General features: G+C 44.8%; 1 protein-coding gene across 3 annotated transcripts in view; it reads right to left on the bottom strand.

Annotated features, from left to right (window-relative positions):
- The window catches only part of ADNP (activity dependent neuroprotector homeobox), a 42,627-nt gene extending 31,999 nt beyond the window's left edge, over positions 1–10,628 (bottom strand). The window contains exons 1-2 of one of the 3 annotated variants that reach the window (XM_032255997.1): positions 7,727–10,628; positions 5,530–5,704 (exon numbers count right to left, since the gene is read on the bottom strand). The gene's annotated coding sequence lies outside the window, so the exon portion shown is untranslated. Of the gene's footprint in view, positions 1–5,529; positions 7,231–7,726 lie in introns of those variants that run through there. The other 2 variants (XM_032255998.1, XM_032255996.1) reach the window with 2 other exon arrangements.
- Positions 10,629–11,319: the final 691 nt, after the last annotated feature.

The raw sequence follows: 11,319 nt of genomic DNA, 5'->3' as shown, positions 1-11,319 counted from the left end.
ACCCAGGCTGGAGTGCAATGGCGAGATCTCAGCTCACCGCAACCTCCACCTCCTGGGTTCAGGCAATTCTCCTGCCTCAGCCTCCTGAGTAGCTGGGACCACAGGCACGCGCCACCATGCCCAGCTAATTTTTTGTATTTTTAGTAGAGACGGGGTTTCACCGTGTTGACCAGGATGGTCTCGATCTCTTGACCTCGTGATCCACCCGCCTCGGCCTCCCAAAGTGCTGGGATTACAGGCTTGAGCCACCGCACCTGGCCTTTTTTTTTTTTTTTTTTTTTGAGACAAACTCTCACTGTGTCGCCCAGGCTGGAGTGCAAGGGCACGGCTCACTGCAACCTCTGCCTCCCAGGTTGAAGTGATTCTCCTGCCTCAGCCTCCCAAGTAGCTGGGACTACAGCTGTGCGCCAGCACACCAGGATAATTTTTGTATTTTTAGTAGAGATGGGGTTTCACCATTTTGGCCAGGCTGGTCTCAAACTCCTGACCTGCCCACCTTGGCCTCCCAAAGAAAGTGCTGGGATTACAGGTGGGAGCCACTGAGACTGGCCTCTTGTTGCTGTTTTTAAATGTAACTAATTTTGAAGCAGGAATCTGGGCACTTTTTGCATTTGGATACTCCCAGTCTCAGCTCACAAGAGCAAGGATTCTGTCTACCTAAATTTATAATTCCAATTTACAATTTTAATACATTCCACCATATTTCCACTAGACAGGAGTTTCTTCAAAAGAGACCACTCAAAAAGTTCTGAAGTCACCAGCTTCTGCTAGAAGAGCAGAGCTTTACAGATTGTCGATTGAACCACAGGTTTCCACAAGCTCTTAAATGGAGCATGAAGGCTTCAGAAAAAGAAAGGGTAAAAGCCAGCAATTATCAAAGGCAAAAACAACTGCTCAGGAGAGAATGAACAAGAATGCCTTAAACTAAAAAACTAGGAAAAGAAAAGTGACCATAAACAAAGTTTCTTTTTAGATTCTTATACAGTTAACTTCAAGGTAGAAATATGCTACTTCAATTAACTGCCACCTGCACAATTTACACCCATACTCTCCCTGCTGGGGCTGTGGCCACCTTCTTTAAATGTAGGGCCCATTGGGATCCTTGGGTGTAAGCTCACATTGAAGCACAAAACCTTACTATGAAATGATAAAGCATTTATGTGAGCCCCCATTAGCCAAACAGCTTACAGGAGCACCATAAAGGCCTGTGTTCCAAGCACGGGCCTAGGAACCAGCCCAGACATATTCAGTTGCTCACTTCATCATTGTATGTGATAGTGTCTTGATTTCCCTACTTGTGAAACAAGGACAATCCTGAGAGAATCAAGAATAGTTTACAAAGCGCTTGGAAAATGAAATGGGCAAGCCATCGATATTATAATACATAAAGGCCAGCGAGGGGGCCTTTACACTTTACAGTGCATCCTCATTCAAGTTACCATGGTCACAAGAGAAGTGACACATAAACACAACCCACACCTAAGTGACTCAATTACAAATCTATACCCTTACTGAAGAGGGTATTAGGATATGTAGATTCATTTTTAATTCTAACAGCTGGTCAAATAATGCATGATCCTTTTAGATTATGTGTATGCTTTTAAATTATATCTTTAACTTAAATCTAAAACTAGGGCATATATTCAGAGCAGCCTTCCCTTTGTAAAGTCTATCCAACGTTGTCCATGCTTTCCTCTTATTTTCTTCATCTTTATTTCTAGAACACTGCTGAAATTCTTGAGGGGTTCCAGGATTTCTCTAGCAGCTGTCTTGGAAGCAAGGTAAGGATCAAAATGCTAAAGTTTGTGAGTGAATCTCAGGGAACACTAAAGGCAGTGGACTGAATTAACACAGAGAAATGAGAGGACCCACGACTAAAACAGTGATATGAATTTTGCATTTTTCATTGATTAGAATAAAAACATGTGCCCTGCAATCAAAACTGTCACCTTCCATAGCTGGCTCAAATGTTATCTGCGACTTCCTACACATATACACTCTACATAAGCAGGTTAGCCTGAGAAGCATGATAATATGTGAGGAGAGCCCTCTCATTCCAGCGAAGCAGAATATGAATTCTCACTTAAGCTGACCCCAAAACTGGCAGATAGCAAAGGTAGGTCATAACGTAACACAAAGGTAAGGAGTACTAAGACACAGAGAGAATGAAGGAACATAATCATCCTCTCCTCACTTTCTAATTAACAGGATCAGACAAACAAACAAAAAAAACAAGAAGTCACAATGGCCACCCATGATGGACAAAGCATGGATATTTTATCTAATAAAGTATCTCAAGAATCAAGGTGGAAAGTGCCAATGTAAAAACAAGAAACAGCTTTTACATTCAAAATATCAATTAATTAGCATGGGGCTTTGGTTTATACCAGTTTCAAACACCAAGTTTCCAAACTAACAATATAAAAGATGTTAACTTACACTGATGTACATCAGTAAAACATGGCATTTGCTCCACAGTTAATATCACTAGCTCTTACAAAACTAGGAGAGGGGCCAGGCACGGTCGCTCATGTCTGTAATTCCAGCACTTGGGGAGGCCGAAGCAGGCGGATTACCTGAGATAAGGAGTTCAAGACCAGCCTGGCCAACACGGTGAAACCCTGTCTCTACTAAAAATACAAAAACTAGCTAAGCATTGTGGCAAGCACCTGTAATTCCAGCTACTCAGGAGGCTGAGGCAGGAGAATCACTTGAACCCAGAAAGCAGAGGTTGTAGTGAGCTGAGATTGTGCCACTACACTCCAGCCTGGGAGACAGAGCAAGACTGTCTCAAAAACAAACTAAGAAATCAATAAACTAGGAGAAGAAGAACTTTAAGTTTATGCAATGCTAGTAACAAGTCAAGCTCTGTGAATCTAACTATAATTAAATTATTTACACATGGGGAGCAATGTTTCTCTTAATGTGCATGTGTCTCAGGCAAGAGAATGAAGGTTAAACTCCCACTGAATGTATTTTACCTTATGTAAAACACAACAGACTTTATGACACTCTTTTGAAGTAAAAATCCTTTGGAAGTCGAGGTTGAACAAGTAGCTTATTTACACAACAGTCATGGGCATTTTGGTGTAAACCACAATAATGCTTCTAACTTACAAAATAAAAATTTCAATTATTTATCTTTCATATCATTTAAAAAATCTTTATTTCACTAAGATTTAAATAGGTTACTTGGAAAAAAGTATATAAAGTTTAATTCTGGTATGTTTTTTACTACACTTAGATGTATTGTCCCCAAATAATATCTAAAAACTAAATGTATTTTCCCCAAACTACACCTCTGATACTTGAACTTTTCATTTGTATTTAACAATATGATAACCATTTCCAGCTCTAGAAAACCCAACTCTATTCTATGTGTATGTGTGTACACACACACACACGCGCGCCCCAATTATGAAATCAATTGGCTGAGGTCTATTTCAATTATTGCAGTTTTGTTACTTATACATGATTCTCAAAGGAAAAAAGACAATTTCTGAAGTTTTTCTTTTCTCTTTTCCACCCTGTGAAATATCAATCCCTACTTTCTCCTGTATAACAAAACAGCTCTATCTTCCTTAAGTGGCAAATTTCACAATAAAACTTGTAGCCAACATCATCTCATTCAACTAATATACTGCTGAATATTTCAGTTTTCAAAACACTAACGTTTTTAATCCTTTCAAAACTTTTAGGGCCGGGCGTGGTGGCTCACGCCTGTAATCCAAGCACTCTGGAGGCCAAGGCAGGTGGATCACCTGAGGTACGGAGTTCAAGACCAGCCTGACCAACATGGTGAAACCCCGTCTTTAAAATTAAAAAACAAAAACAAAAAACTTTTAAGTAGTTACAAGGAAAGCAACAACTTCACACATAGTATGCCTTATTTAATAATCGAATATAAATAATAAGCCATTGTGGCCTGATAAAAGCCCATCTGTTGCATACTTGCAAGTGGTACCAAAACAACCTGTTCAGTATTGCAAAGTTCTCATTTTAATATAAATAGTATTAAAACTCTTCCTGCACTCTGGTATAAGGAGAAAAAGATAAACTTAAGCAAAGCAAAGCAAATTAACAGTGGGAATATCTAAAATCAATGACTTCCAAGGTTGGCAGTGCTAGGGGCATTAAGAGTTTCAGCCCAATCTCTTATATTTTCTATACAGGGACTGTAAGAACCAAAATCAAGGGGGAGGGAAGAGTCCCCCCCCCCACAAAAGAACCAAAATCAAAGAAGTTAATTTCAATATATAGCAGCTTCTGGTAAGGCAGTCTCAGGAAATTTTTCGACAAAGGCCAAGATAAAGAAGGAATTTCTACCTAAAGTTCAGTTGCACAGACTACCCATTCCCACACTCTAGTTGAGCCTTTTACTATACTTTAATAAGTATACAGTTTACCTACTATAAATTCCAGTCTTCAAGTCCAATTGTTTCACCTTTTTTTTTTTTTGGTAGAGATGAAGTCTCATTATGTTGCCCAGGCTGGTCTTGAACTCCTGGCCTCAAGTGATCCTCCTGCTTCAGCCTCCCAAAGCTTTGGGATTATAGGCATGAGCCACCTCACCTGACCTCACCTTATTTTTTGAGTGTTAAAACCAAGAAACCTTCGAAACTGTAGAATACGTGCTTTCTAAGAGCTCACAGCAAGTCTTCCTTTAAGGGAAAATGGCTGTTACCATTTAGGACATCATTCAACACTGTATCTCCTTTGCTAAACAAAAGCCCCTCCACAAACTTCATCTCCAACATTCCCTCAAATAAGTTGTCTTCAAATTATATGCTCATTATTAGAACTTAAGTAACTGTATATAAAACACCAAATAAAGATAAAAACTCTGTCTACACATACTACACAGTATTTAAAGATTAAAACAATCCCATTTAAATATCTCATTTTTTACAATTACTAAAAAATTGTAAAAGCAATGTAGCCTCTAGTCAAATACCTGTACCAAAGGGCCTCCTTTTCACTCACCAAAACGTTAATAGGTAGCAATTCTCCAATGAAAAATTGTCCTGTTAAGCACCAACTGGTTAACTAGGTATCAAAGAATACACCCATTCAGTTCCCCATAAACTTACTTGGTGTATTTACCTAAGACATTTCTAACAAAGTCTTAAAGGTATCCACAAACACCAACCACTGTCAATCGTTGGTAACAAGAACAAGTTCATGGAAAAGCATGTTTTCATCAGATATTTAAGGCTTTTAGAAGCTTGGAAATTGGGTCATCAAAGTAATGGTAACTGAATACCTAACATAGTTTATACACAAGGGTGTAGAATACAAATGATTACAACAATATCAGCATCTGTAAAAATTTCTCTTCAAGAAGCTGTAAGTCATTTCTTATGTTAATAAGTGTTCAGAACCCACTACTGCAACAGCTCTAACCGGTTCCTTGAAGAATGTGGCTAGGCTGAAATTTTGGAAGTGTTGGCTTTGGTGGTGACCAAGGAGGAAGAAGTCTCTGGCTTCCCTGTTGCTGAAGTTCCCACCCTCCAAAATGAATATACCCACCGGTGTGAATTGACAATGTGGTCCAAAGAGCAAGGCAGGAAACGGAGTCCAGATCCTCAAAATGGTAGTACAGGGCATAACCACTAGGCCACCTATCAGTTCAGTACAAAAAGTACAACCCTGCGCATCATGGTGTAAAAGCTGGGGCCTAGGTTTCGCATTGTGCATCTCACACCTATGGAAATAACAAGAGGAGTAAAATCTATAGAAATCAACACACCCTAAGAAGGTGGGTGCTCACAGAAGACTGGTATCAACATTTTGGTAAAGGTGGTTGGCTGCTGAGATAATGAATGGCAATTACAAGTCCAATTTTGGAGGGAAACAAAATTTTTACAATCAACACTGTTGAGTTTGACAATGAAGAACCCAACATGGGCTTGATGTTTACCAACAAGGCTTTGCAAATCATGACACCCATCTTCTCACTTATAAAAATTACTACCCCACAAAAATCCATCATCTCTCAAGAATGATTTTTACCTCTCAAAGAACTGGAAAGATTTGGGCTATGATGAAGGGAGTTAATCAGCAATGCCCCCAAACCTGTTACTTTCAGGTTTCAAACCTTCTCCTTTACCACCAGACTTATGGTGACACATTCAAAATGTTATTCTAGAGAAAGGGAATCCGAACCAAGGATGTGCCAAGGTGATTCGTCAAGAACAAATGTGGGCTGTCTGAGGGCCAACAGTTTTGAAAAAGTAAAAAGAGCAAACTTCTAAAATGCACGGTGGGCTCTTTAAAAGAAGTAAAATCACTGCTCTTGACTCACTTAATCCTTCGCCATGTTGCTGTCAGCTCACCAACTAAGTGCGAGTATGACTTGCTGGGCCCATTTTCCCATGGTCTGTAGAAGGCGCTGTGAAGCACATCCTGTTCTAGCTCGGGGGCCCTTCCCCCCTCTGCAGCCTTACCCAGTGCAGAGAACGCGCCCCCTACTGACTCCAACACTCATCGCCTTTAGCCGACTTGGCTGCGGTGCATTTTGGGTGGGGGCTGGTATTTTCTCCATGGCCATAAACCAGAAGCAACAATGCAGATTTCTAAAGAAACTGTATCAAGCTATCCAAAAGATTCTTTTTTTTCTTGCCATTCTGAAGGTTCAAGACACAGGCACAAGAAGCATCAGGGATGGGAACTGGGTGTGTGGGATGGACAGCATTAACATGGCAAACACAGGAAACAGTTTGGTTTTTTCCCTCCTAAGCCTTTGTCTGTAAAATGGGGTTATGGCAAGAAGTGTCCAGAGAAACTGGTGAATGCAAAAACATTAAGAAGACTTCGCGTGTGTGTGTGTGTGTGTGTGTGGGGTGTGTGGCTAAAAAGGTATCAGATCTAGAGTCTTGCCTTGGGCAGAAGAGGAAGAGAAGCAATCGCGCCTTTTCCAGCAGACAGGGATCAAGGTTGGGGGGGAGGGGAAGGCAGGCAAGCAGCCCAGAGGAAAGAAGAGGTGAATAAGAGGGTGCTCCCCAAACTACTCCCCATTCATTACGAGAAAATCTTTTTGCAGCTTTCCGGATTTCCATTTTCTACCATCTTACTGCAAAGTTAGGGCTCAGAATGTTCGAAAGAGGTGCTGACCAGGCAGCTGAGATTGGGAAAAAGGATGGTTGGTAGACTGTGGTCAGGACAGGAGGGAAGCTGGCAGGTTGGGAAGGAAGGATTGCACAGTGGAGGCAAAGACTTTCACTCCGTGCCATGCACGCTCCCCGGCCCCCCAACCCCGTCCTCCCTCCCCCAGCTAAGGGTGGGTAGACCTGGCAGAAGGCTCGTTCCAGGCATGGGAGTGTGCGTGGGGGGTCTCCTTTTGGGGGTGGGGGGCGGATGGGATTAGTTCTAGGGATGGGAGAAGCTAGGTTCAGGCTGGGGGCGGGGTGGGGGAGATGCCATTAGCTGCAAAAGCTCCCGGCAGCCAGGCTGGCTGCTGGCCTCGGTGGGCTCACGGGGCGGAGAAGGGGGTCGGGCTGCAGGAGGAGGCGCCTGGACCTCCAGAGCAGAGCCGGGTAGCGGTCCGTGCCGGGACTGGCGGCCCGTCGGCGCCGGGGTGTGCAAAGAAGCGTGTGTGCGGCTGGAGGGCGGCGATGCGAACAACAATGCGCCCGCGCCCGGGGCCGGGCTGGGCGGACGGCCGCGCGGGCCGGGGTCGGGAGGCAGGGCAGGGCCGCGGGTCCGCGCGCGGCGGCGCCAGGCTTACCTTGACTCGGCCTCAAGGCGCGCGCGGGGCCGGCGTGCTCGGGGGCCGGACGGCGGCGGCGGGCGGATGGCGGCGGCACGGCGGTGGCGGCAGCGGGGAGGGCGCGCCCGGGGCCTCGTCGCGCTCCGGCTCGGCGGGCTCCGGCTCGCGCCGCGGCCGCGGGTGCTGCCGGGGGGCGCGGCGGGCGCAGCAGAGCGGCGGGCGGCGGCGGCGGCGTCGTCGAGCGGTGCAGACAAAGGAGGGGCGGAGGGAGGAGACGGAGGGTGTGGGAGAGGCGGCTTCACCGGCGCGGGCGGCGGCGGCCGCGCTCCTCTCGCTCCTCAGCAGCGCGGACCGAGAGAGGGAGCTGTGTCTGAGAAGACGCCAAAATCCCCCTTAGCGCTGCCTGCGGGAGTGGGAGGGGGCACAAGATGGCGGCGGCTGGGGGGGCGGGAGTTCAGCTCATGGATCCCGGCGGGCGGCGGAGGGGAGACCGGGCCAGCGGAGGCGGCGGCGGCAACAGGCGGGGGAGGGGGGCTGATCCCGCGTCTCCCCTCAGCAGACAATACAAGCGCCTCGGACCGAGTCCCCGAACCTGCCCTAGCCAAAATGGCGGCCGAGAAAGAGAGGAAGTGACGTAAGTGCCTCATTAGCATAAGAGGACTCATTGTCCAGCTAAGTGGGGGGGGCAGTGGGGACAGCACCCCTAACCCCCTTTCCCCCAGGGGGGGTCCCTCTTAGTCCCACCTGGGCTTGCACCTAACTTTTCCAGGGGGAGGGTGCTCTCAGAACCCCCACCCCCGCCTGAGGGAAATTATATAATCCCCACTGAGGGGGGGAGCTCTCGCGAGAACCAGGCGGATTTACCATTGACCCACTAGGAGGCGCCGTGGATAATGGCCGCAGTGCGCTCCCAGGGCCCGTGTGCTCGGCGGGCGCCTTCCTCTGGCCGCAGCGCCGGCGGCGGAGGCAGAAGCAGCGGGCCGCAGCACGCCCAGCACTCAGTCAGGTGGCCGTGCTGGGGATCCCTGCGCGGGCCCAGCTGGGCCTGGACTACATCTGGCGGGAGGGGTGTGCAGGGCGGCCAGGGGCGGCTCCACGTGCTCGGAGGCCCGCGCTTCCTCCACGCCTGAGAAGCGGTGGCAAGGCGCCGGAACACCTGGCCGGTCGCCCCTGACGCCTCCTGCCTTAAATGAGGTGTGAGGGCCTCGTGCTTCACACAGCGACTTGGGATGAGACACAACCCCTAGGCTGCCTGAGCCCTTCCTGGTGGGGTGTTGGGTGCAGAGGGGTCGAATTTTATTAAGGTTCGCCGTTACCCTGTGACTTGCCATTCTTCCCAGTCACAGTGTTGGACTCTTCTCTTTGACCTGAATTTAAAAAATGGGAATCTTGGTGCCTTGAGGCCTCCCAACTGGTGAAACTTCAGCATGAGAAGTGATGTTGCCAATGGGGGCATTGGCTGTCTGCAAGATCCTTAAACAACACACCTTGTAGTCCTAGGGACATAACTTTTGGTGCGCCCACAATCTGGGTAGTGTAAGACAGCACATGGTTATGTTGTAAATTTAGGTCAAACCCAACCAATACATTATTTCCTCAACATTTTTGAACCAACCTTTTAAAGTAGGTTGGTTAAAGTATCATGATTGGTTAAATGTACTAGCAAATAATAGATGTCAATGGTGAAGAATTAACCAAGCCTGTTTCCTTAATATGTGATTTGTAAATACACCTGTCTTTTGCTGTTTCTTTACATTTCAAGTTAACATACTTTTAAGCCATAGTTAACATCCGAAAATAATCTGACTTCGTTGCAAGTAATATAAACTGTGGTTACACATAGCTGCTCAACGTCTAAGGCTTCAGTTAGCCCTGTTTAAAAAACTTTCATACAACACATTTCTGCAATTGTGATAAAATAGCTTAAAAAAATATTTTAAGTCAGTATTTCAAGGGAAAACAGCTGAAAAATGTCGTGGAAAAAGGGGTTGGGGCAAAGCATTTGATTCAAAGAACCAAAGATAATCTAATTACACACTGCAGAAAACAGACAAAAACTAATATGAAATAAGCAAAGTAAGTTTAAGTTTAGTTTTCCTTAGATATACTTAGATTCCATACAGTGATAATACAAATACAAAGGAAAAACATCTGGATTTCATCTTTGGCCTCATTTACAAAGCAAAATAGGATGCTGGATTCAGATGTAAATGTTTAATTTTACAGTGTTTGAGCACCAGATTTACTACAAAAATGCATCTAAATAGTCCAGATTCTTTTCTAAATTACTTCCAAATGCTATGAGTCTTCACTGCTCAAATACTCTAAGTAAATTCTAAGAGTGACAGTGTTGTAATGACTGTGGGAATAACAAATGAAAAGATTTAAAGAGCAAACATCTACTCTAGTGAGATCTGAGAAGGCAGTACTGTGTATTAGGTTCTCTAAGGTGGTTACTTAATTTCTGCTCCACATACTTGACACTGAGAACTTAACTCTGAGTTTAGGTTAAGAAGAATAAATTCTAATCACTCCAAAAAAACTGCGAATATTACATTTCTATTATCTTAGCTTAAAACTAACTGCACATCAAGCACTAATGAATTTTCTTGTTGTTATTAATGAGAAATCTCTTCCCCAAGGAAGGCAGGTCCCTCATTGGACAGCTGGTCAGTTCTGGACAAAAGGAAAACAGTAGTGGTCCTTATTGGAATGTGTATTACGGGTTCAACTACAGAAGTGTGGGAGGTTTTAATGTTTGAAATGACACCACAGGTTTTATAGTCTGGGGTTCATTTCTGGTAGAATCTGTCAGAGAGAAATGCAAATAAAAAATTAGACTTTCAATTTCTTTTCTTTTCTTTTCTTTTAAAAAAAGACAGAGTCTCACTCTGCTGTCCAGGAATGATCACAGGTCACTGCAGCCTTGACCTCTCAGACTCAAGTGAACCTCCCACCTCAGCTTCCCAAGTAGCTGGGAACACAGGTGAGTGCCACCACACCCAGCTAATTTTTTTTTATTTTTTGTAGAGACAGGATCTCCCTCTGTTCCCCAGGCTGGTCTCCAACACCTGTGCTCAAGCTGTCCTCTTGCCCTGGACTCCCAAAGTGCTGGGATTATAGACATGAGCCACTGTACCTGGCCTCAATTTCTTCAGCAGCCAAATTAAGCCAGGAAAATATAGTAATCAGGAATATTATTCAATAAATAATTTAGAGACACCTCTTTTATTTGCAAAAGAAAGTCAACTTAAACTTATTTGCTCAAAGCATGCCCTTACTCAGATTTTAAAAGATACTACATGATCCATAACCTGTGCTACAGTTAGAAATTAACTGATGTCTTCTGAAATACTTAGAGAGAGTAGATAAACATAGTATTAGCCCTGGCTTTATTGGATAGCTTAGCTTGTATATTAACTGGTAGAACACTTTTCTAAATGGAGAGAAGTGCTTAAGGAAGAGATTTTTCATATTAGTAGAGATTGTGAGCTTTGCTGAGGGTCTTCAAATAATATGAAAACAATTCTTTTGAGAAAAAAATTGTTGCACTGGGCTTGGTGGCTCGCACCTCTAATCCCAGCACTTTGGGAGGCCAAGGTGGCTGGATC

This window comes from Sapajus apella, unplaced genomic scaffold (assembly GCF_009761245.1).
Source record: "Sapajus apella isolate SASKATOON/1434 unplaced genomic scaffold, GSC_monkey_1.0 scaffold92, whole genome shotgun sequence".
NCBI classification, from domain to species: domain Eukaryota; kingdom Metazoa; phylum Chordata; class Mammalia; order Primates; family Cebidae; genus Sapajus; species Sapajus apella.
This window is presented reverse-complemented; position numbering and strand designations above follow the sequence as displayed.